The sequence below is a fragment of the Chenopodium album genome, chromosome 25 (assembly GCF_948465745.1).
Source record: "Chenopodium album chromosome 25, dcCheAlbu1.1, whole genome shotgun sequence".
Classification (NCBI taxonomy): Eukaryota; Viridiplantae; Streptophyta; class Magnoliopsida; order Caryophyllales; family Amaranthaceae; genus Chenopodium; species Chenopodium album.
Genome location: NC_137858.1, coordinates 29963869 through 29990587, shown reverse-complemented (window position 1 = coordinate 29990587; position 26719 = coordinate 29963869). Strand labels below are relative to the sequence as shown.

General features: G+C 38.3%; 1 pseudogene across 1 annotated transcript; it reads left to right on the top strand.

Moving 5' to 3' along the window:
• The first annotated feature begins 19803 nt into the window (after positions 1–19803).
• Positions 19804–22318, top strand: LOC145615208 (cytochrome P450 81Q32-like; annotated as a pseudogene). The gene is made up of 2 exons (XR_014107247.1): positions 19804–20728; positions 21780–22318. The product of XR_014107247.1 is annotated as a cytochrome P450 81Q32-like (transcript).
• The last annotated feature ends 4401 nt before the right edge of the window (positions 22319–26719 follow it).

Genomic DNA, 26719 nt, shown 5'->3' with positions numbered 1-26719 from the left:
CCAATTAATTTTATGAAGTATACCGACTCAGTCGGTTTTTCTTATACTTGCACAATTTTTTCAGTTTTTTCACTTTTGCATATATACCTTTGCATATATACTTGTGATTTTGCCTATCTTATGAAAAGCATGCGGCAGGTAAAAATCCGGTTGTCCTTGCCCCTGGACGGCTGTGTGGTTGGTTTCATCTGAAAAGGATTGATTGCCTTGGAAACTTCTATTACTTAAAAGAGTATAAGATGTTTGTAAGACAATCAATCACAATGGTGATTGCCCCAAACCAAGTACACAGCCGGTCAAATAACAAGCGTACAACCTCTGCCCCACACGGTATCGGACCGTCTGGGTATTCCATTATAGCCATTACGCTTAAAAGTTTTGCCCCAATAGGGGGAGTGCGCAACTTGAAAATGAAACAATCCTAAGTAAAACTTGTGACAGTACTCCGGCTGATGTCAGAGGACATTCGGAGTTCCACAGTCTCAGAATATTCTTAGGAAAAGTTCGGGTCAGACGGATATGAGTTGGCTAATCTAGCCGTTCAATCTTTGCCGCCTACATAGGTATGTTAAACAAGCAGGTGGGTTGTTCTCTGAGACGATTGCACCCGGAGGGGTGTCGCTGGACGCCTATATCCTTGTTGAAATAGACGAATTTGTAAAAAAGACAACCATCTGGTCATTGACCTCTGGTCTAGTTGGAGACCGACTGTATAGCCACTAGGCGGTTTTGTACCTAGCTTAAGGATCTGGCCATTGGCCTCGTGTCACTATGGACATTTGATTTTAAATACTAAGTATCAAACTTATTTTGTTATCCGGCCATTGGCCTCAAGTTATTCACACATTAAATTTGCTACTAAACTTTACAATACTTGTATGGGTAAAACCCAGACGGAAATAAAAACACAATAATTGAAACAAAAGCATTTTTCATTAATACTCCTTGTTACAAAAAACTTTACATTACTTAGAAGTAGTACTTTTTCAAGTTATCTACATTCCAAGTTCTGGGCAAGCGTCTACCGTCTGGGGTTTCCAGGCGGTATGTGCCATCCCTAACTTCTTCATAGATCCGGTAGGGGCCTTCCCAATTAGGAGTTAGCTTTCCAAGCTCATTGGCCCTACCGGTTGCCTCCATTTTTCGTAACACAAAATCGTCAACTTTCAAAGGACGTTTGTGTACTCTTTTGTTGTAGGCTCTTGTCATTCTCAGACGGTATATCTCATGTCGTAGGGCAGCATTGCCCCTACGTTCCGCGAGGGAGTCCAAGGCCAACCGCATAGCCTCCCAATTTGCCTCTTCATCATAGAGCATCACTCTGAGCGTAGGCTCATAGTGTTCAATGGGCAAAACGGCTTCAGCACCGTATACCATGAGAAATGGGGTTTCTCCGGTTGACCCCTTGGTAGTTGTCCGGATGGCCCATAGGACATGAATTAACTCTTCATCCCATAACCCACCGACTCTTTCAATTTTCTTTTTGATGCCGTCTGAGATGAGTTTGTTGAATGCCTCAACTTGACCGTTTGCTTGAGGACGGCCAACTGAGGCAAAGTAACTTGAGATCCCTTGATCTCCTAACCAAGTCTTGAGCTGGGGCGTTTCAAACTAAGGGCCGTTGTCAAATACCATAGACATAGGTACCCCAAACCGGGTGATGATGTTCTTCTAGATGAAAGAGATGACATCCTTTGTCTTGATATTCCTAACTGCCTCCGCCTCCACCCACTTGGTGAAATAATCCACAGCCACCAAAATATAGCGCTTTCCGCCTGGTGCAGGCGTATAAGGACCCAAAATGTCCATGCCCCATTTAGCAAATGGGACTAGGCTGTGGATTGCCGTCAGATCAGTAGCCGGGCGATGGATTAGCTTGCCAAACCTTTGGCATTTATTACATCTCTTCACAAACTCTTTGGCTTCTGCCTCAAGGGTAGGCCAAAAATAGTGCCGCCTGGCTCTGACGGCTAGGGACTTGCCGCCTATATGGGAGGCGCAATATCCCGCATGCAACTCTTCGAGAACTTCTTTCCCCTTTTCTGGGGTAACACACTTCAACAAGGGCTTGTGAAATCCAGCCTTGAAGAGTTCTCCGTTTCTCAACTCGAAGTTAGCTGCTCTCTTTTTCATAACGGCTGCCTCCTGAGGTGAATCAGGGAGCGTACCGTCTGCAAGATACGCCCGGATGCCATCCATCCAAGTAGAATTTCGATCCAGAATTCCAATGGGCTCTTCATAAATACTTCTTTTTTCAAGAACTTCCCAAAAGACCGACCGAGGCGAATCATGGCAAGCGGAAGATGCCAGTTTTGACAATGCATCCGCCGGATGGTTATCTGACCGGGGCACTTGATTCAGCCGAAATTCTTCAAGTGTCCCAGCCTCATCTTTGACAGCCTGGAGATATTTGATCATAGCCGGATGAGTTGCTTCATAAGTGCCCTCATACTGGCTAACATCCAACTGAGAATCAGAGTGGGCGTCAATCTTGGTTGCCCCTGCTGCCTTACACATGCGGATTCCGGCTAGCAGGGCTTTATACTCTGCCTCATTATTTGAGGCCTGAAACTTGAACCGTAGTGAATACTCATATTTATCTCCTTCTGGAGATTCACAGACAATGCCTGCACCACAGCCGTTCTTTGTAGAGCTCCCATCTACATACACCTTCCAAACCTGATCAATATTATCTGGAGGAACCGGACGAGTCATTTCAACAATGAAGTCGGCAAACGCCTGACCTTTCACTGCCTTCCTTGGTTCGTAGGTGATTTCAAGACTTTGCATTTCAATAGCCCATTTTAACATTCTTCCGGATGACTCTAGGGTAGACATTGGCCGCTTGAGGGGCTGGTCGGTGTAAATTACAACAAGATGTGCCAGAAAGTATGGCTTCAGCTTTTTGAAGGCCATATATAAAGCAAGACCAAATTTTTCAACCATGGGGTACCGGAGTTCAGCATTTTTTAACACATGGCTAATGAAATATACCGAGAGCTGAGTACCGTCTCGCTCGGCAAGGAGAACAGCACTGAGGGCATGGTCTGAGACGGCTAGGTACATATACAACTTTTCTTTAGGCAAAGAACTGACAAGCCTTGGCAAAGAGTGCAAGTGTTCTTTCAATTTCTGGAAGGCCGCCTCAGCATCATCCCCCATTCAAATCTAGTCTTCTTCCTGATTGCTTGGAAGAAGTAAAGGAATTTGTCACCTGACCGGCTGAGAAACCTCCCAAGGCGGCCAGGCAACCGGTGAGTCTCTGTACTTCCTTAACAGTGCGGGGTGACTTCATGTCAATTACCGCCTGCATCTTCTCAGGGTTAGCCTCTATTCCCCTTTGATCAATCAGGAACCCGAGAAACTTCCAAGACTCAACACCAAAGACGCATTTCTTAGGATTTAACATAACCTTATGCCTCCTGAGTGTGGTGAAGGTTTCTCGGAGATCAGCAAGGTGATCCGCCTGCTGCTTGGATTTGACTATCATGTCATCAATATATGCCTCTACGTTCCTCCCAATTTGATTAATTAAGACTGTATTAATCATCCGTTGGAACGTAGCCGGCGCATTCTTCAAGCCAAACGGCATCACAGTATAACAGAATAACCCCTGATCAGTGACGAAGGCCGTATTTTCTTGATCTTTTTTCCAGAGGGGTATCTGATGGAAGCCGGAATAGGCATCCATGAAACTCATCAAGGCATGACTGGCTGTTGAATTGACTAAACTGTCAATTTTTGGAAGTGGATAACTATCCTTTGGGCATGCCATGTTGAGGTCTGTTTAATCTACACACATCCGCCAGGTACCATTCGGCTTCTTTACAAGCACAACATTTGCCACCTAGTCGGGGAAATTACATGGCCGAATGAACCTGGCATCTAGCAGCTTTTTTACTTCGGCGGCTGCCGCCTGACTTCTTTCCTCGCCGTGATTTTTTTTCTTTTGCCGGATGGGCTTCATTTTTGGATCCACGGCGAGTTTGTGGACAGCGAGATCCGGGCTGATGGCATCTCTTCCACTTCAAAGGCAAAAACGTCTTTGAATTTTTTCAGCAGAAGGTGCAAGTCTGCACCCAGAACAGTATTAGCAACCATCCCAGCCTTAACAGTTCGCTCTAGACGACTGTCATCCAGAGCAAGATCAATACTTTCACCAGCCGGTTGGGGACGGAGCTCCTCTAACCGTTCACCAGTCAGTGATTGCTATTTCTTTTCTTTTTTCACCTCCACCAGCTCTGCATCTTTCCTTTTCTTTCCGGCTGCTGGTGGGGGTGGACTGGCATCCCTGACATTGTCAAGGTCTATTGGTTCTTTCCCTTGGCCGTCTGCGGCCACAGTATCTTTGACGGCTGAGAGATAGCACTCCTGGGCCGTCTTCTGATCCCCGTTCAGGGAACCAACAGAGCCATCATCCCGCTCATACTTGATGAGCATAAGAGATGGGATGATTACCGCCTTGGCTTCGTTGAGGGTTGGCCTCCCAAGAATAATGTCGTAGGCGGTCAACTCCTCAACGACTAAGAATCTAACGACAATATGTCGTCCCTGTCCTTTCTCTCCCAGCCGGATGGGTAAGTCAATTCTTCCGGCTGGATAGACCATCCCACCCCCAAAGCCAACCAAGGGGTGGGTGACCGGATGCATGCTGCTGGTGTTGTATTTCAGCTTCTGCAAGCACAGGAGGCTAATGATGTCCTACGAGCTGCCGGTGTCAATAAGGATGCGTCCAACCAATTGGTTGGCGACCTTACATTCAATGACAACCGGGTCATCATGCGGACCGCGGACGCTGCCCCTGTCCTTCTCAGTAATGAGGACATCCGGGAAGGTGGAGCTGGCAGACGCCTGCTCATCTTCTTTGCCCCGGCTGAGGACTTAGAAATGTAGGCTGGTGGGTAGTCTTGGGGGACTGACCCTTACTTTTCTTCTTTTCCCCGGCTGAGGACTTAGAAATGTAGGACTTCAACATCCCTTTGTCAGCCGGACGGTCCAACGCCCGCTGAAGACTGAAGCATTCGTTGGTGTCATGGCCAACTTCCTCATGGAACTGGCAGTACTTGTTCTTGTTCCGTGACTGGACGGAACTTTTCATTGGATTCGGCTTCTCAATAGACAGCCGGTCCTTTACCTCCATGAAGATGGAGTTGCAGTCTTTGTTAAACTCGTACCGGGGAACGTACGGTTTGAACTCTTTTTTCTTCTTCTAGGATGGCTGCTCAGAATCACTGGCCGCCCAGACTCTTTTCTTTTCTTGCTCTCTTCTTTTTTCTTTGCCGCCTGAGCAGACCGGCTCTCTTTTTGCTGGTCAGACTTTTTGGAGTCCGACTGGCTACCAGGCGTGCAGAGGTCGGTTGCTTGGATATAGCTTTCCGCCTCCCTTAGGGCCGCCTGTAGCGTAAATGCCCCTTTTCTGACAAGGTCGAACTTAAAGGTCGACCCGTCTCTCAGACCCTTAAAGAAGTCTGTAAATGCTACCTCGTCAGACAGGCCCTAGATCTGAATCCTGACCAGGTTGAACCGCCTGACATATGAGCGTAGCCCTTCTCTCTCTCCCTGCTTAATGGTACTCAAGTCTAAACTTGTTTTCTTAGCATGGATATTCATTGAGAAGTTGGTGGCAAACAAGAAGGTTGGCTTCTTAAAGCAATCAATAGATCCGACTGGCAAGTTGCCAAACCATTGTTGGGCAATGCCCTTCAATGTCGCCGGGAAACAACGGCACCAGGTGGCATCGTCCCAACCTTGTAAGCACATTAGGTTGTTATATGCCATCAGGTGGTCTTCCGGGTTGGTGGTACCATCATAAGTACCCACCAACACATTCTTAACCTTGGTCGGCTAGGCCGCCTCGGTTATATTTGTGGCAAAGGCAGACGGTTGTTCGCCAAGCCTCATTAGCCGTAGTTGCCAGTCTAGTGGCTGGACATTGTTATATGCCGCCTGACCTCTGAATGGGGGTGGCTGCAAAAACTGGAGGCCATATTGCCCATACTGCGCCTGGGGTGCGTATGGCATAGACCCTATCATGAGTTGAGGTTCGGTGTTGACGGTTTTACCGCCTATCCGACTCTCACGCAAGGACATGGAGTTCCTTGAAGAAGCTTCTTTGAAGCTGTCTGGAAAGCTTGAGGTAGAAGCTGACTCAGACTGTTGATGTCTCCTTCGATTAATGACATGTCGAGCATCGAAGGTAGACGTCTTGTTGGCCTCCGGCTGGGATTGCCGAGGCTGCCTCTGGGGCATCAGAATTTTATTCCATTCAAGTTTTGCGGCTGCCTTCTCCTTGGGATGAGGAGTTGGCTGCCTGTCCTTTACCGGCTTCTTCTTCTTCCCATCATTGGAAGTCTTTTTAGCCGGCGGACTCTTGCTAGAGCCAGCCTTGTTGTTGTTGATCATTTCCTTGATTTCACCCTTGAAGGAGTTCATGAATTTCATGAGCTCATTCCGGGTGACCGGAGCTTCTCCTCTGGTCTTCCGGGTTTCCCCGTCTGACCTTCCAGGGGGCCGCCTACTTGGACCCGCCAAGTCTTGATTACGCTCCAGTTGATCCCTAGAACGTATGGACTTAGAGATGAGCGAGCCGTTTTTGGTTGTGTAGGTCTCCACATCATTGTCCTCTTCATCTTCCTCCTCAATAAATACCTCCGGCTGAGGCTGAGGCTGAGGAATTTCAAAGCCTGCAGGTTGAATAACCGGTTGTATATTTTCCAGGTTACCCGTCTGAGTAACCGGTTGTAGAGTAATAGAGTTAGAGATTGGTACAGAATCTTGAACCATCTTGAGGTACTCTCCCCATAGACAGCGCCAAATTTTTTGGGTGTTTTTGTCCCTTGGGAGAGTTACAACTCGAAGACTGGTCCTGCAAAAACAACGGAGACACCGGTTGGGTGGTGCTCCGCCTTCAATGCTCAAGTTAGTAACTTGAAGAAGGATAAAAAGTGCGGAATTTAAGGTGGGGATCTGCTTGGATTCCAGGCTCAGGAGTTCTCTGATGAGAGAGAAAATGGGTGTAATAAATGATTGTGAATTTCCCCGAAAATGGGGAAATATCTCCCTATTTATAGGGTCATGGGGAAATGTGCCCTTCCTTAGGTCATCTGACCTAAGACAGCTGGTTTGCACTGCAAAAGCGGTTTTATGGGAAATTGGGCCTTGAAGGCCGCAATTCTGAAGGAGTATCTAGGAAGGCCACGTGTCAGCTAGAGATGGTCAAAGATGACCTGCCAGCCTCTGACCCGTGGCAGCCCCTCATTGGCCCAAGTGTCTAGGGTAAAAGTACCCTAAACACTTTGTGTGACCTAGGTGCTAGTGTTAGCATTATGCCTTACTCGGTCTTTACGAAGCTTAAGCTAGGAGAACATCTTCCTACCAACATGACTTTGCAATTGGCCGATAGATCCATGAAGTTTCCAAAAGGAAGAGTTGAGGATGTTCTACTTAAGATAGGTGGTTTCACAATTCCCATTGATCTTATTGTGCTTGAAATAGAAGAAGATGACCACATTCCTATTATCCTAGGGAGACCATTCTTAGCTACTTCGGGAGCGTTGATTGATGTTAAGGGAGGTCGTATCACATTGAGAGTTGGTAACAAGAAGGAGAGCTTTGAGTCAAAACCGATGCATGAATCCTTGTCCCTTGTGAAAGGAATCAAGAGAGATGATTCCCTTCATTCATTTGATAATGTGTATGTGATTGATTCTTCATCTAACAATGTTCATGAGATTTTTGATGATGTGCTTGTGAGTTTTGATTGCATGAAAGTTAGTGAAGAAAAGAAGGAGCTTTCAAAGGCTAATGACGAAGAGGTAATTGACATTCTGCATTGGTTTGAGCCTTGTCCTCAAGAGGAGAATGATTCCATGGAAGTGGACGGTGTGAAACTGTCTACAAAAACGAACAAGGCTAAGAAGAAGGCAAGAGCTTCTAGAAAGAAGAGAATGAGATTGAATTTGAAGAATGAGAAGGTTGTTTTTTAGATTCAAGCAAGTGAGGTTTCATCAAGCAACAATGAGAGGTTGCTCATGAATGATGAAGAATTTGTGCCTTCCACCACTTTGAAGAAGGTGGTGTCCTTTGACCCTCCATGATTTGGAGGAAGGGTCGAGCTTAGGACCATAAGAAAGCGCTTCCCGAGAGGCAACTCGGAGATTTCTAACTTTTTCTTTTGACTTCTTTTCCTTAATTTTCTTTCTTTTATTTTCTTTTCTTTTACTTGTTTTTCTTTTGGATTTATAGGTTGAATTTTTGGAGTTGGATTAATTCAAGTTGAGCATGAGCAATGGAAAGGTGTTTTGCAGTTTTTGATGTGATTATAATCAATTTCATCGAATTTTGAGGTAAAAGGGTAAGAAATGTTAGTGAGGTATGATAGGAAAATTTGTGCTTAAATGTGAAGAAAGTTTGCACATGGTGGGTTCATTGTGGTGCTATCACTATTTTGGGATTTTGAACCCATTGTCAACTTAATTTGAAAATGCCACTTTTGGTGGGTTCAATAGCCCCGGGATGGTATTTATCGAAGAGTCCACACAATAAACGCACCAGGAGCAAAAACATAAGGAAGCCTAGTTGGCGCGGGCGCGCTGCCAAGCTGTACGGCCGCGCACCCCAACCGAGCCCTTTTATTTTTCTTTCTTCTTCCTTCTTTTCCCTCATTCCCTCATTTCCTCATATTTCTCACGAGCACACCCTTCACCCTCATCTCAAAACCGCACCAAAACCCTTACTCCCTTTCATCAAATTTCACTCAAAAGCCTCCAAATTTCCATCAAAATCATCAAATCCTCTTACATTTCTTCCATTTTTAACAAATTCATACTACGTTTCACCCATAACAACCACCATTCTCTCTCCTCCATTGTTGAAGCTAATTTAGGGCTTTTCGTGTGGGTGGAAATTGGTGGCTAAAACTTGCTCTAACTTGCTTCTTGTATGGTATAATCATCTTCTCTTACTCTTAATTGCTTTATTATACCATATAATTGCATGTTTTAGGTAGTTCACGATAGTGAATAGTAGTAGTATGTAATTTGGTGATTTTGATCATTGAAATTGGATTTTGGTTGTTTAATTGCGTTGTTTGATGATTGACTATTGCTTACATTGTGTTGTTCGTTGATTGTGTAGCTAATTTGTGCAAGTTTGTTGTGGTTTTGGTGAAATTGGTTTTTGGTAGTATTGGTGGATTTGTGGTCTGTCGAACCACGGTGTGATTAAGGTGTGATTGGTGATTTGAAGTGTTTAAGGAGTTGAATTTGTGAATTGGTATTGATTGTTTGGGTAATTCATCATGTCTAAATACTTGAAAGCCAACACCTCCAAAACCAAGAAAAGGAAATCAAATATCTCCATTGAAGAACCATCACCTTCACCCTTAAACACATCCTCCCCTCAATCTCAAAACCTTGAACCTCTTCCTATTCCCAAAACACGTTTTACCGACAAAGCCAACAAACCTTTATGGAAAAAATTTCAAGAAAGAACGAACCTTCAAGACCTCACGGCAGTACCATCAATTTAGCATGATAAAATTGGGTATTGATGAAGATTTGTGGGTTCTATTCGACAATCTTGGCTTTGGGCCTCATGCTAACAAGAGCTACTGGACTTACCTTGAGCTTACTTGGGAGTTTCTAGCCTCTTTGAGTATGACTCCCAATGGTGATAGAGAGTATGAAATCTCTTTCCGGCTCTTCAATGAGGTTCGTGTCATGTCCTTGGCCGAGTTCAATATGGCCTTGAATTTCAATCCTCATGCGGACCTTTTCTTCTCTGATCGCGAGCATGAGTTCTTGGATGGTTTTTCTCCGGATGCCTTTTGGCATACTATCTCGGGTCTAAACAAGTTTGCTTCTCGTAACTCCCTAGCTAGCGACATTTATCAACCTTGCATGAGAGTGCTTCATCGGCTTTTGGGGTACACGGTGTTCCCTAAACAAGATTTGGGCAAGTTGTCACTTCCCGAGTTAAGAGCTCTATGGATTGCTACTAGGGAGGAGTATAGGGGTCGGTTAAACCTCAGGCTGATTTTCTTGAAAAATTGCTTGGACATGAGGGGTACCCAGTGGGGTAAGATTCCGTGTAGGAGCATGATCACACGGTTGGCTACGAAGTTTGGGTATGAGAGATACCTTCTTTCTTGCACTCTGGTAGGGGATCTCAACTCCCTCTACCTTGATACCCGACAATAGAAGCAAGTCAACTTCCTAGCCAAGGATGAAAATAATGAAGTCTTTGATTGGCTCCGAAGGGGTAACCCTTGGTGCTATCTTCCAAACCCCTCTCTCTCTCTTCTCTTCACCGGCATGCCCTTGATGTATGGTTTGTGCCCTCTAGTAATCGAATCCTCGGGGAAGAGGAAGATGTGGTTGATGAGGAAAGGCAAGTCCGTGAACATCAACAACAACAACAACTTTTTCAACAAGAAGAACCACAACAACAACAACATCAAGATCAACAACACCAATATGTCAACTCTGACTTGGATGCTCTTAGTGCCCTAATGAGGGGCATGCAAATCCGATTGGAGGGCATGTATGATCAAGGTTTTGAGGCCCTCTACACTCAAATGAAGGGGATCTTGGAGATGCAACAAGGTATATTTCTCCAACAACAACTCTATGATGCGGGTGTTAACCGGGGAGACATCACTCCCCCGGTTAACTACCCATATTTTCCACCCCAATTAGGTCCTATACCTTCTTATGGGGATGATGGGGTACCTACGTACCCATATTGGCAAGGACCTCCGGGGTCCATTACCGAGCCTCGCTCATTCCCCGATGAGCATGGTAACTATGATTACCATGCTCTCGGCGGGAGCGATTATAGGGGTGATCCTAACTACCCCTATGTACACCCCGATCACCCACTACCGCTCGCTTTGCCCAAGAAATTTACTCCTCTTGCCCCTTGGCAACAAGAAAACTTCAAAGGGCATTATGGTTGGCCATCTGGGTTCACCGGAGGGTAGGATCCTTATGATCCCTTATCCTTCGATGACCACGATGGCGCCGAGCTGAGTGGTAGTGATGATGGTTCCTAGTTCCCTCTTTTTGTGCCTTTTGCCTCCATCCCCTTATCTTATGTGTGCTTGCTTTATATTGATGGGATGTTGAGATGTATTTGTGATTATCTTGGGGGAACTTTACTTTTCTTAGGGGTGTGTCTCAGTAGCCAATTTGTTTTTGAGCTTGCCTTGTTTTGCTTTGCCTTTTAGTGTGTTGGTATCTTTCTTGATCTCTTTTGGGTGTTGTTTGCTTTTCATGCCTATTTCTATCATTTTTTATCTTGTTGTTGTGATGACTTCTATTTGATGATGCTTGTTGTTGCTCCCTCAAATCCAAAGCCCTAAAATCCAAAACCCTCAAATCCAAATCCCATTGAATCCAAATTTTGTAGCTTAGTGTTAGTTGTTAGTTTTATGAGTAGTTTCCTTTAGTTTTCTTGTTTTGTAGCTTATTTGTTGATAGTTTGTTTCTTTTCCTTTCTTGTTAGTTTAGTTTAGCTTATTTTTGCTTTTTTAGTTTCTTTCCTTTTTACTTTGCTTTCTTTTATTTTGCTTTGAAGTTACTAACCGTTTTCTTTGTCTATAGTTCTATTTTCTATTTTTGTTTTCACGTGGCTTTGATGTTGATGCTATGATTTTTTGGAGCTTGATAAGGTGGTTGGTTCTTCACCTCTTTATTTTGGCATTGCTTGGAAGCCCGGTGAGATCATTCTTATTTTCTTTCTTTTATTCATTTTTCTTTCTTGGATGCATAGAATAGGATTAGTTTTAGGAGAACTTGAATGGTTCGAGGATGTATGCATATAACACCTAGAGTGTTTGGGATCTTTGGCGATGTTGTCATTTGATCACTTGTATGATGATTGGGAATTATGTGTTTTGCTTGCATCTTTGCTCTTTTCTTTATTTCTCCTACTTTTCCTTTATCTTTGTCTCCATGTTTTCTTTATTTTTCTTTCTTTTCCTTTCCTTTCCTTTTCTTTTCTTTTCCTTTCTTTTTTATTTTGGTTTGTGTATAGTTTTTGAGATTTTTTCATTTTTTTTCTCTTATGAATTGGACAATATACAATGAACTTTTGCTTTTGAATAATCACCTTCCTAGGTTTTAATGGTATGCACTGTTTGAGAATATGTTCGGTTGATTCTAGGATGACATATGCTAAGGTATTGTGTTTAAGAACTAGGAGGATCATGAAACTGGATTCTACTTGTTTATGGCATGTTTGGTAGTTTCTCCCTATAGTTGATTTGATACCAATAGTGAGTTTTTGCTATATCCGTGTGAGGTTCATAGTTTTTCAAGCCTTCAACATTATTTGCATGAGCGGCATGGATCCTTGACTATTGCGGAGCCAATCTAGAATCTTGACTCATATCTCTTAAGACCGAGACCGAACCATCTAGGAATGACAAAGGCATATTTTCAGGGTGGTAATTTTTCTTTTCTAGGATAGTATTCATCATTTTTGTTCTTTTTGGGTTTACATTTGCCTACTTGCTAACCATTTGTGCCTTTACCCTTCTTTTCAAGCCACATCTTTAGATTCTTGAGCCTTTTGTTTCTTTTTGTTCCATCTCTGTTTTTTGTGAAGCAAATGATCATATTTTGGAGTTTGTGGTTTGATAGTATGGATATTGGTTCAAAATGAAAGCAAGATTGTGTTTTGTGTATATTTTGTGAATAATGGCAAGTGAATAAATGAAAAAGCCGTCCAAAGTTAAAAAAGGCAAGGACATTTTTATGCAAAGTTGTAAAATCCGTCCATAGTTAAAAGAGGCGAGGACAATTGTTATGAAAAACGAAAAAAAACAAAAAAAAAAGTGAAAAATGAGAAAATCCAAAAATATTTTGATGTATTCTTTTCTCCTTCTAAGAATTGAGGACAATGCTTCATTTAAGCTTGGGGGAGAAGCGTTTACGCTTTTGTATATATGTTTGTGAGTATAGCTTTGAATAAGCTTGAGGGTGTTAGTTTGTTTTTGTTTGGTGATTGCTTGATTATGGTGTTGAGGATTGATCACCCTTTGCTTCACAATTAGGTATACCACCAAATTTTAAATTTTAGCTTACCCTCTTCTTGCGTTATAACCTTGGGGAAAGACCTTTCGACCTAGAGGTTGAGTCACTTTCCGGTGGAGGGAAATATGAGTTATAGCCTCAGGGGAGGGGATGCATAGTCAAGATGTCGAGTAGCCTAAAAATTTCTCTTTTCCGGTTCCTTCGAGGAACCATTGAGATGCTCACTAGAGGGAGATTTGAGACTAGTAGGGAGAACGCGGTAAGATTGAACGGGATGAAAGTGGAGTGTGATACCTAGTTCTCTATGCTTAGCATATTCTATGTTTCAATCAACCTTAGATATCTTGGAACGTGCATACCTGTAGGGAATATTTCAATCATTATAACCCCAAGCTTGAACCCCACTGTGATTATACACTAAAGTATGGTGGCGTTCTAAAGGGAAGAAAGCTAGAGCAAAAGAGTCGCCAACAAGTTTTAGGAACTTGTAAACCCAAAACGATCCAGGAGATCGTCAACTCCATAAGCTCTTGAACCAAATAGGGTTCGGGGATGATGGTACGAATCCAATCTACAAAAGAAAGGACCCGCCCTATAAAATGGCCTCTACTTTGTTCTGCTCGTATTCATGTGGGCTTTTCGACTAACATGCAAAACATTATATTTACCCTAAACCTGTTTATCTATGTTGGTTGAATATTAATGCACAAATAAACTATTATTGGCGATCGCTTGAATTAAAATCATATTAGCCTAAACCAAATTATTAATTATCTTATTAAGCGTGATTTCAAGTACAAATTCTCTTTAAACAAGCATAAAAGGCGTGATCAAGCAATAACAATAAAATAAATATCAAGCAACATAAGCATAATAAATATAATAATAATAATCATAATCATAATCATAATCAAGAGCATGTTAATAATAAAGCTTAAATACAATAGCAAGATCCTAGGCATGATACTAACAAGATTAATAACAAACCCAAGCATGTCACTAAGCAATAAAGATCAAAGCTTTAAACCTAACATGGTACTAACATGCTAACATGATATTAGAAAGAATAAAAGACACCCTAAACATGATTCTAGAAAGCAATAAAAACATCCTAACATGATACTAGGAATATTAAACAATAATAAACATGCTTTCTACGTACATTGAAAGAGAGTAATAAGATTACATACTTTGAAGCCTCGTACCTCTTTCTAATAACAAAATACACAAGTTAGTAAACTTCAATGAAAATAATAAAGAATAATTAAATAATTAAATTAAATTAAATAAATTGAAAATAGAGAGATAAAAAGTTTAGACTGGATTTGGGACCAAACCCTCAGAAAAGTATAAACCTTTCACGTCTAGGGCGAAGGCAACTTCGAACTTGGCTAGGTGTTTCTAGATCTTGCGAATGCGGTATTGTGTTTGTAAAAGGCTAGTTTAGAAAGAGAGAGAAAGAAAGCATATATTGCTCAAGAGAGAATAGAGAGAATTGGGTGATTGTTGATGAGAGTTGATGAATAAAAACAGAGGTCGAGGACCCTATTTATAGGAAAATAGTCCGGAAACTCTGTCGCTAACAAACCGACCTTGTCGCCAGAAATTCATCTTGTCGCCAGGCGACAGACTTGTCGTTTAGCGATAGACTTGTCGTTTGGCGACAAAAACAGTTTTTGCGGATTTTGTTTTTATCATATCTTTTGATCCAAAAGTGTAAATAAATCATATAATATGTCGTTGGAAAGCTCTTGAAGTCTACTTTCTAATGCAATTAGAATCAGATTAAAATATTTTGTATATAAAAAGATATGGCCGAAATAGTGGAAGGGTGTCAGTTTTGGATAGAGTTTCGTATTCCTTTCATATCTTTTTCGTTAGAGCTCGGATTAAATATTATAATATATCATTGGAAAGATAATTTCAAGATCTATCCAAGCATATAAAATTTGGATAAAAAATATAAGGCACGAAAATAATATCTTACTGTCTTTGAACAACTTTAAATTCAAATAGAATTAGGACTTTAAAAAAGGAAAGTTTTTATTTAAATCAAATTCCATGATCTTATCTTTTCAAAAAAGGATAATTAAGATATTTTAGAAACTTATAGAAGCTTCTAATCAATCCTAATTAGTTTAGGAATAGGATTAAACCCTTGGACCCTCCTCATGATCATTGGGTCGTAGGTAAAATCCGGTTTGGGCCCAGTTTAGTATTTTGGCCATAACTTCCTCATTATTCATCGGAATTGGGCTTATAATATATCGTTGGAAAGCTCTTTTCAAGCCCCATCCAACTACACTATTATTGGACCTTTATCATGGACCAAAATAAACTGGATTGGTTATTTTTAATAAATAGAGTTATTTTCAAAAACAAAGAGAAGAGAATTAAAACGCAACACTTGACTTTTCCACACTTTCACCTCATTCGATTATGGTTCGACGCGAAAGGAATTCATCGCTGGGTTTGGTTTTGGGGAGACACAAATGGGTGTCTACAATACCCTTGTTACTTGACAAGTGTTTATTCACTTGAATTGTAGTTACTTTGTAATGTCCAAATTCGTAAAGGTTTCATTTTTCATTTCCTTTTCTTTTCTTTCTTTTATTTCTTTTTATGTTTTTCCTCATGTATGATTATGGGAGTTGTAGGTTAAGCTCTTAGGAAACCTTTACGAGACCTCACTCGTCCTCATAGGCGACTTTGAGGTTTAGAGGGCTTGTTGTAGCTAAAAAACAACCGTGATTCCTACGACAGTGAGTCTTAGTGTATATTCCCATCTTGAGTCTTTCTTTTTCTTATTGAATAAGAATTTCATCCTTATTCTTTCTTGCTTTGTTTTGCTCGAGAACGAGCAAAAGTTTAGCTTGGGGGAATTTGATGAGTGTCATTCATGGCACCCATTTGATTCTCTTTAGGATGAATTTCATGCTATTTTATAGCTATATTCCTTAGTTTTCCTTTATTTTTTGTTCTTTATTTCTTTAGTTTGCATTTCTTTGGTTGATTTTATATTTTTATGCACTTCTTGGTTTATTTTGCCTTTTTCTCTTTTATTTGCTTGTTTTCGTTCATTTTTCAGGTTGAGATCGTGATCCAAGGATTTCCGAGTTTCCTTCCCTCATTTCACATCATTTTAGATGCCTCTCGCCCACCATTTGAGGTTCAGGCTTGAAGAAACGCAAGGTTCAAATGTCCAATTGGTACATTAATGCGGTGGGGGCACCATTTTTGGTGTTAAATCCACCGTGGAGGCCATTTCAAGACTGCCACATTTCGTGTTCAAGAACACCATCAAGTGGAGCGCACGAGGCTGAGAAAGATCGAAGAGAGGAAAGGGTGTCCTGCTCTCAGGCGCGGCCGCGCAGCATGGTGGCGCGGCCGCGCAGCCTGGTGGCGCGGGTGCGCCTCCATGGGTCTCTGTTCTGTACCCATTTTTGAGCGGTCGCGCTTCCTCCATGCATAGGCCGTGCCTTTCCAAGTCTTTTTGGGACAATTTAACCAATTTTTTCTTAGTTAATTTTACTATATATAGATTTTCCTTCTATTTTTAGAGAGAGAATTACTTGTAGAATCAATTGTAGAATTCATTAGAGAATTTGTAGAGAGAGAAAGAGTAGATTTGTAGAGAGAGAAACTCTTGATTGATGATTGAATATTGATGATTCTAAGCAATTTTTACTTTGATTTGAAGCAAGTTTGTAAGGATTTCTTTTACTTTAATGCAATTTTTAGTTCTTGATTTCATTAGTTTTGTTGATTTTTCAAGTTTGATTGATTTTTGATTGATTTTAGTTTGATTAATATGATGATGATGAATTTGTTGTTTAGCTTAGTTTTGATCTTAATTTCCTTGGATAGTAAGTAGTTTACTTGCTAGGGTGATGGTGAAGCATATATGAGTAATGGATTGGTGTTAACTGGGGGAAATTGATGGAGTTGATGATGTGATTATTTGGTTGATTGATTATGTGCATGTGTGTGATTGATTGAAGAGTAGCTAACTTTGATTGATGCACTAGATTGCATTGTAGGTTCACATTGATACGGACCATTGATTTGTGTCCTACATTTGTCGATTGAGTTGGTTTGTGAAGTTCCTAGCTAGAGCCTCTCGTAGTTGACGCTAGTTTGACCTCTAGGAGATTAACCTATCATACTCTTTTGATTGCATGATTGATTTTCCCTCGCATCACTCGACTTAGTCAATTCCATTCCCAATTAGCTATTTCCATTGCAAGTATATGTAGATCCTAAACCCTAGTGCTTGATATATTTGATTTCCACTTGTTATTTTAGTTGTTTAGAGTATACACACACCCCTACCTTTGTTTCCGAAATAGCTTGACTTAGGCAATAGCAATTAACTCCCATTCCTTAGTGGTTCCACCCTCAACTTACCTTTATACTAGTATATGGGTGTGTTGAGTGATATAAATTTTGTTTTGACCTAGAGACGATTAATTCAACGACCTAGTCCATTCCCTAGTCAATCTAGGATTTCAGCTATAAAGGAGGTTGACATTGGGTTGTCTGGAGGGATTGACTTTGCCCTCAAACCGACATATGTGCTACTTTATTCCTGGCATCGTGATCACGATGTTTGTGTTAACTTGACAGGGTCTTCTCTTTTGACACATTCCTGAACGGGTTGTGGCTGATGCGGCTCATCAAAAGTGGGTCAAGTACGAATTCAGTTGTCGGGCAATTGGATATGGCTTCCTTCCTTTCTCTTTATCTTCACTTGGGGATTTAGAGAAGGAGGCGATTGCATAGCTAAAGCGGATTTAGAAGTTCTCAAAGACTCAAGATATTGGGGCACGTGTTGCTGCTCATATCTTCACTAGAATAGGATTTGCAATAGCTAGAGGAGTGGGGCCTAGATTGTATCCCGGCTTCCCACTAATTTTTTGTAGGTTGTATGACTTTGTATGTTTTTAAGGTATAATAATAATAACAACAACAACAACAACAACAACAACAATAACAATAATAATAATAATAATCTGGGTCTTTGTTTCCTTTTTTTCATTTTTGGATATTTTCCTCTTTTATTTTTATTTTTTTTTTTTGTTTTTTTGCCTTTGTTTTTTTTCAATATTTAATAGTCAAACTATTACAGTAAATTAATTTCACAGGCATTAATTAACATGAAAATAAAAATTTAAACAAACAAAAAAAAAAGGTTTTTCTACATGATACCCCCAAATTATTACGTTTTCTATATTGTGTCCTTCTAAATCCAAACTTATACACGGTGCCCACAAGTTTTATGTATTGTTTTATATATGCCCTTCATAAGCTATTTTGTTAACAGTAATTAACTTGTGGTTAAGTTAACCACCCACCTTATTAGTTAATTACTAGTACTTAAATTTAAAGGACATAAAATACAAAATTAAAACCCCATTCTCACGCGCCCTGTTTTTATTGAGAATGGTTATCTCATTAAATTCCCGATTGTTATGAACCCTAAGATTTTTGCTCAAAAATTCGAATCTAATAACGATCGATTGATATATACAATAACAAATCCAGAATTCTTCTTTGCTTTATTTCGATCAGAATTTTGGTGTTCTTTTATTTTGTTTTTTTAAAATTTTTTATTTTTTTTAATTTTTTTTGAAACCGGAATTTTGGTGTTCTTAGTTCAGAAAGGTATGATTGAACAACATTTTTCATCCTAAATTGATAATTAATTTCTTGTTATTTTACGTGTACAATAATTAAAAATGATTACATTAACTAAAAGGGTTGGTAAATTTCATACTAGTTGTTCGTTGTTGAGTTGATTGTCCAATTAATCAATCAAATGTATATTTTGATGCTATGCCATGCCATGTCATCTAATGATTTTACTTCCACAACAAAATAACCAGATACTAATGATGAATTATATTGCTTATTCACCCCTTCTTGAAATTGCGATTCGTAGAATACACCTTCAATTTCGCATGTTTTGGTATCTTGCAATTACATTTAAGTCAATTTGACATCGGAGAATGACATATTGGTTCTGAATTGGAGGGCTTTATGGGGGAGAGATTTCTGGGTTTTAATGGGGAAGGTTGCGAGTTAAAAATTGGTTGAGGTGAGGTTGTTTGCTAATTCGTTGTTGTAGAATTCAGATTTCAATTAGTGATGAGAAGATTGAGAAAGTTTAGAGAAAAAGAGTTCATTTTATCAATGTTTATTATGGAGAAGAAGAAAGAAGCTAACAATGGTGGAAGATCGTGAGTTTGGGGGAAGTATAACCACATTATCTTATGAAGTTATAATAACATATTACTAACCTCTTTTTAAAAAAAAATAATATAAAATAAAAAGGGAAAAAATATATTGCTAACCATAGTTAGTAGTCAATTATAAGTGTTTTAACATTTATTAACTTAATGAATGATTAAAAGTAATTAAGTTAATTAAACTAGTGAACACCGTAATAAAGTTTGGATTTAGAAGGGCACAACATAAAAAACCACAATAATTTAGAGGTATAGAAAATTCAAAAAAAAAATTATTGCATTTAAAAAATAACAGAGGTAGTAGAGCTACACACTCTGTCCCCTTTTACATGATTTGATTCAAATTATGCACATAACTGGGTAGAAAAGTCTTGGCTGACCACGGCCAAGCTAGCCAAATTGTATTTCGGCACCTTTATTGGCTTTATATATATATATAATACTTGTATATATGATCTTCATCTCAACAGATTATTATACATACCGTCAAACTATTACAACACATTTTACTAGAAATAATGGATGAAAATTTGCTACTTTATGCTGCTATACTCTTAGTCTCTTACATATTAACAAAACAAATATTACACAAGTTTCAGAATCATCCACCCACACCCTTTCCAACCATACCAATCTTAGGCCATCTCTACCTCCTAAAGAACCCTGCCCAAATCCACCGGACCCTAGTTAAGGTCTCGGACCGCTACGGTCCGGTGGTCCAACTCTGGCTCGGCTTTCGCCGAACTCTCCTAGTCTCGTCAGCATCAGCTGCCGAGGACTGTCTTCACCACAACGACATCATCTTTGCCAACCGGCCTCGCCTCATAGGTGCCAAGATCCTAGGATATGACTACACCACCATTCTGTGGGCCCCATACGGTCCACTATGGCGTAATCACCGTAGGATCGCGGCAACTGAAATATTATCCCCTCATCGGCTTCATTTGTTGGCTGATATACGAGCCGAGGAAGTACGATCACTCGTTAAGCGCATCAATGATCATGCAGCCGAAGGCCGGGATAATACAATTATAGAGATTAAGCCGGCTCTCCTCGAGCTTACGAATAATATCATGATGAGGATGATTGCAGGGAAGAGGATATACGGCGAGGCGGTAGAGACCGAGGAAGGGGAGAGATTTAAGATGTTAAAGGAGTTGTTGGCCATTGGTGGTGCGTCGGTGCAGGAGATTTATTCCCGTTTTTTAAATATTTGGGGTTGAATAAGGCAGCTGAGAAAAGATGTAAGGCAGTATTTGTGAAATTTGATAAGTTTTTACAAGAATTGGTGGATGAACAACGAGGTAATTAATAGAGGAAAATGATAATGGTGATGATAGTAAGATTAACGACAAGAAAAAGAATTTGATTCAGGTTTTGCTTGGACTTCAGAGTACTGATCCTTCTTATTTTACTGATGATATCATCAAAGGTCTTGTTCAGGTATGAATCTATGACTACTCTTTTTCCTGCCTACTTTTGAATTTTCTCAAATGTTTAGTACTCCCTCCGTCCCTTTATTACATGCCTGTATTCCTTTTTGAGGTGACCAAAATTAAGTGTCTATTTCTATTTATAAGTTGTACTTTTTGCCAATATTATTCTTGTTTTGATGATTTGTCATCAATTTTCTTTTTCTTTATTGTACTTTACATCAATTCCCAATACTTTCTCTCTCCTAATTTTCAATCACTTTTTCTTTCTCTCTATCTCTCTCTAACCCCACATGCATATTTGTACTCCCAATTTTTAGTTTTAAGGAATCTTTAACTTTCTTAATTCCCGTGCAAAATGAGGAATAGGCATGTAATAAAGGGACGGAGGGAGTATCATTATTGTAGTGGGGTCTCATATGGCCTTATGAAAAATAATTATTGGACTTATAGTACGGTATTATTGGACTTATTATAAATAGGTAGGCCCATTCGTTCAATTAATAAGGTACTATTTGGCAACAATATGAAAATATGTGTTACATGTACTCTTCATTTCACTTCAAGTATCTGTGTTGAGTTTTTTCGACACGGATAATCTGTGTCTGATATAGGTATGACACTTGGATACTTTACTTTTATTTCAAAATTATGAAATTTTTTTAACATAATAGCCGAGTTGGATGCTTGGACATGTACCTATGCGGATGTGCTGGACAAGACCTAGGCAACCAAGTCCAGGAAACATAGATGAAAATGATGTGAAACGGACAAGTTAGGTGGAATCACAAGGTAATAGATGAAACAACCGATTAGATAATGAAATTTTATAATTATTTGATTGGCATATGGGATGTTTAGTAGAATTCAAATTTTTAAGTAGCAAATACAAATACCGTAATTAACTTATTTAAATTTTAAAGTAGAAATGGTTTAGATAGATAATACAGAGTACAAAACTTTGAACATCTTATTTTGATATAGTGGTCAAAATAACATCACACAAGGCAATATGCAACTTTTTCTAACATCTTTAATATTAATTTACTCAATTTTACCAGATATTATTGTTAACCGGGACAGAAACATCATCAAGCACAATTGAATGGGCAGTAGCATTGTTACTAAAACATCCTGAATGTTATAGCAAAGTAAAGAAAGAAATTGATGAGCACGTAGGACGTGATCGCTTGATTGAAGAACAAGACCTTCAATATCTTCCTTATCTTCATTGCATAATAAACGAGACACTACGAATGTACCCTGTCGCGCCCATTCTACCACCACACGAGTCCTCGGAAGATTGTGTTGTTGGAGGGTATCACACAGGGCCGTATCTGGCCCGGGGCAGCCGGGGCAGCCGCCCAGGGCCCCAAAATCCGAAGCCCATATATGTATTAAACACACACAAAAAAACATAAAATAAAAAATACAATCCGTAATTAATTATGCAGCATTTTCACTTGCCAGTTAATCAATTCATTGATTTCATTCCCTTTAATACTCCGTAATCCTCTCACATTAATATTCTTCCTTGAAAATAGCTCCTCCATTTTGGGAAGTTGAAATTGCCAAATTAATTTCCCTAATCTAACCAAATTTCAATTATTTATATCTTTACCTTTATTTTTCTGATTTTTTGAACTTCCTTCACAACTTAATTCTCAAAAGTTGATTTCTTCCGTAAATGTTTTTTGCAATCAATTTTCAATGGGATTTTCCTACGAGTACGAATTTTCCTATAAAATTTTACTCTATCAATTTTCTTAAACACTTTTTTCCATTTGTTTCTATAATTTTTTCACCAGTTTTATAAATTTAGGCAGCAGCCATTAATTATCCTAAAATCATTGATAAATTCTTTCATTTTTTTTTTCAGAAATTAAAAGTTTTAATTTTAGATGAAATTATACATGTATACGAATTATAATGTTTGATTTATAATAAATTATCAATGTGTCAGATTTATATTTTCTTTGAATTATGATGTATGATTTTGAATTATCAAATTGTCAAATGTTGCTTACGGGCTTACTGCTCTACCGCTTCTACATGAATTTTTAGTAATATGCTTTTTTATAAATTAAACGTATTATTCAATTATACTGAATTTATGTTATTGTACTTAAAATTTCATAGCATTGGATTAAGTATTACAGTACTCCGTACTGAATAGTTAAATTTTTTTTGCATACCCAATTTTTTCCTTCAACAAATTCAATCGTTAGTTAATTAGGGCCCCATTTTTTTTTCCCGCCCCTAGGCCACCACAATCTCAGAAACGGGCCTGGTATCACATTCCTAAAGGCACCATGCTAACTTTAAATTTATGGGCCATTCAAAATGACCCTAATGTTTGGGATGAACCAAGTAAATTTAAGCCTGAGACCTGAGAGATTTGAAAATGTTGAAGGTGATCGAGTTGGATACCAGTTCATGCCCTTTGGCTCAGGGCGGAGAGCATGTCCTGGTGAGAACATGGCAACACGAGTCGTCGGATTTACTTTGGGGTCTCTAATACAGTGCTTTGAATGGGAGAGTGGTGAGGAAGAAGTAGACTTTGAAGAAAAGGTTGGAGTTAGTATGTGGAAAGCCAAGCCTTTGCAAGCCAAGTTTAAGCCTCACAAAGATATGATTGAGTTACTTTCTCAAATCTAAATAATAATAATGTAGGTTTTGTGTCGCGTAGAATTCTATCATGCTTGAATAAAGATTAGCTTGTTAGTGTTATATAATTACCTTCAGCAACAAAAAAAAAAAAAAAAATGTATACATACTAACTTGAACAAATTCCTCATGCTTGTAATGTTTACTAATAATTCATAAAAGAAACTTTACTTTTGAGTTTTGACATAAAATTTTTTTTTATAAATTAAACGTCATAAGCATAAGATAAGAAACATTAACGCACCAATGACAGAATTTCAACAAGAATAATATTGACTTTTTTTTTTTTTTTTTTGAAACTAATAATATTGACTATATACATAAAACCTTCAATGTCATTTTGATCTGAGCAAAAAAAACGAGTTCGATCCAAGCCGAATTTCTTATTTTCCCGTCATTATGTGCACCATGTCTATACTTTTGAACATTTATTTAAGTAAAAAAATTAGAACACTTTACAAAAAATAAACATTTAGTCTAAAATATATATGAACACGTCACAAAAACTGAACATAAACATGCAATTTTACATGTTCATATTATTTAAAGAAATGTTCATTTTATATAAAGTAAATAATGTTTAGTTTATATTACAAAAATATTAAATTAACAAGTCAGAGAAACTTCTTTCAAATAATTAATGTTTATTAATATAGTGTTGTATTTAATATACCACATTACTACATGTTTAAAATTTGCGATTGTTCAGATTTTTTTTATTAAACGTTCAAAATTTACAATTGTTTAAATTTAATTTATCAAATGTTCAAAAGTATAGGCATAATGCATTGCGATTGTTCATATTTTTTACTAAATGTTCAAAATTTTAGATGTTCAGATTTTTTTTTTTTACTAAATGTTCAAAATTCTCGATTGTTCAGTTTTTTTACAAAATTTTCAAAAGTATAGACATGGTGCATTGTGATTGTTCAGATTATTTTACTAAATGCTCAAAATTTGCGATGTTTAGATTTTTTTTACTAAATGTTCAAAATTTGCAATTGTTCAATTTTTGTGCTAAATGTTTAAAAATATAAACATGGTGAACCTTAAAATTTGCGCAGGTCTTGAATTGCATTAGTAAGATTTTTCCTTTTTCTTTTAACTCGGCCCAAAAGTTAGAAAGGCCTGTTTCAGCCAATTCATTTTTGCGGGTTTTAGGCGCATATTCTTAGGTGCATACTCATGCACCTAGAAATAGGTGTAACAACAGCACAATATGAACATTAGCTTTTCAAAAAGTGAACATAGGTATAACAAATATAAAAATTAGCTTTCAAAAAGTGAACATAGGCATAAAAATGTGTGATTTTCGATTTCTTATCTGGTGACTTTGTGATTGACTTCGATTGATTAGGTTATGCTACCTTCGTTAACATTTAGTTGCAACTTTGGGGATTTATTTGAGAGACATAAAATATTCCAAAGTTGCAACTAAATGTTAACGGAGGTAGTATATGATTTTCTTAATTATAACGAATTGAATTTTATCTGATTTTCTGCATTTTTTTTATCAATGAACATAATCATGCAAAATATGAACATATGCATAGGTTTCCTTAAATGTGAACATTATAGGCATAAAAAATATGAACTTATGCATTTCAGAAAGTGAACATAACATTTCAAAATATGAACGTAAGCATTGGTTTTCTTAAAGTGAATATAAACATTTAAAAGGTGAACATATACGTAAAAAAATATGAACATAAACATTTAAGAAAGACAACATATGCATAAACAGATTTAATTAATATTTCATGAACAACACTACATATTTACATTATAAATATTTGAAATTATATATGAACATATAAAATATTATTATGAATATAATGCATTTAATTATGAACATAAAATGGTAAAAAAAATAAAACATAATATGATATGAATCATATGCATTATAAGTGTTAAATGTTCATTTTTTTTACGTATTCATTTTTTATTATTAAATGTTCATTTTTTTTCATGTTCATATTTTTTTTACTAAATGTTCATATTTGTTTACTAAATATTCATTTTATAGAGCGTAGTGTTTATTTTTTTACGTTGTTGTACCTATCTAAGGTGCACCTTAGACTAATAGGGTTTTAGGGGCATTTTCAGCCTGAATCTTGGCCCATCCCAGCCCAAACTCGACAATGTATTTCATGTTGGGTCTAAATTGTTGCATTCTTACATTAGCATGGTGCACTAATAGAACCTTTCCAACATCTTTTTGCATATGCCGGAGCGGCCAAAATCAACGAAGTGCACTAATAACTTAGATATTAAAAGTATGTTGTTCTTATCTTAAATAAGGTAATTTGCTCAAACAAATTTATCATAAACTAGCTTAAGGCTCATGCCATACACGGTAAGTCTGATTTTTGTAAGAACTAGTATAGTACTCGTGTAATTGCACGATATAATAAGTTTATATTACCTGCGTTACATATTATTTACAACGATTTGACATAAAGTAGAGAGAGAAAATGTCTAATCGTTGTAAATAATATGTAACGGAGGTAGTATTAGAGATGGTTATTGGGTAGGGTAGCCCAATGATAGTAGGCTCAGGGCAAGCTTAAAGAGCTTTTAATGGACATGTCTTTAACGGATATAGCTCTTATTGAGTATGGTCAATATAGGGCCAAAATATTTTTTCAATTTAATACACAAACAAATTAAATAATGTAAAAGTATATACTTAATAATGACTTCGTTTAATATATATTTTTATTAATTGATATTTTATTGGATCGTCCATTATCAACCCACTATTGATCTACGACCTGCATTGGCCCGACCCGCTATTGACTTTATAAAATGTGACCCTTTTTTACCCGACCCGCAATCGACCCACACTGACCCTAACTCGACCAGCCAAATAACCAGGCCTAGTTTATATGTATAATTTACTTGTCAAAGCTATTTCTTAATAATGATGAAGTGGAAATCAAAAGTTACGCTCTAACATACTCCTAAAAATATCATAGCATGATTTAACGCTGTAATATACATAATTATTGTAATATTATTTTACTTATTAAATTATTTATAGACTTAAAATTATAAATGACAGATAGGTGTAAAATTATAAGTCCCGTATCACCCGTTAGAGTTGGAGCGGGTATGGGTCCAACTTTGATGGGTAAATAGGCAGGTATGGGTACAAAAGTCATACCCACCGCGGGTAGTGAATAAGCGGTGAATTTGATGTCATATCCGCCTATTACCCGCCTATTCGCCAATTACCCGCCTACCTGCCCAAGCAACTTGTTGTCAACTTATTACTACCACTAATTTTTTACTTAATTCTTTTTGTATTTGTAACAATGAAGGACTACTTTAC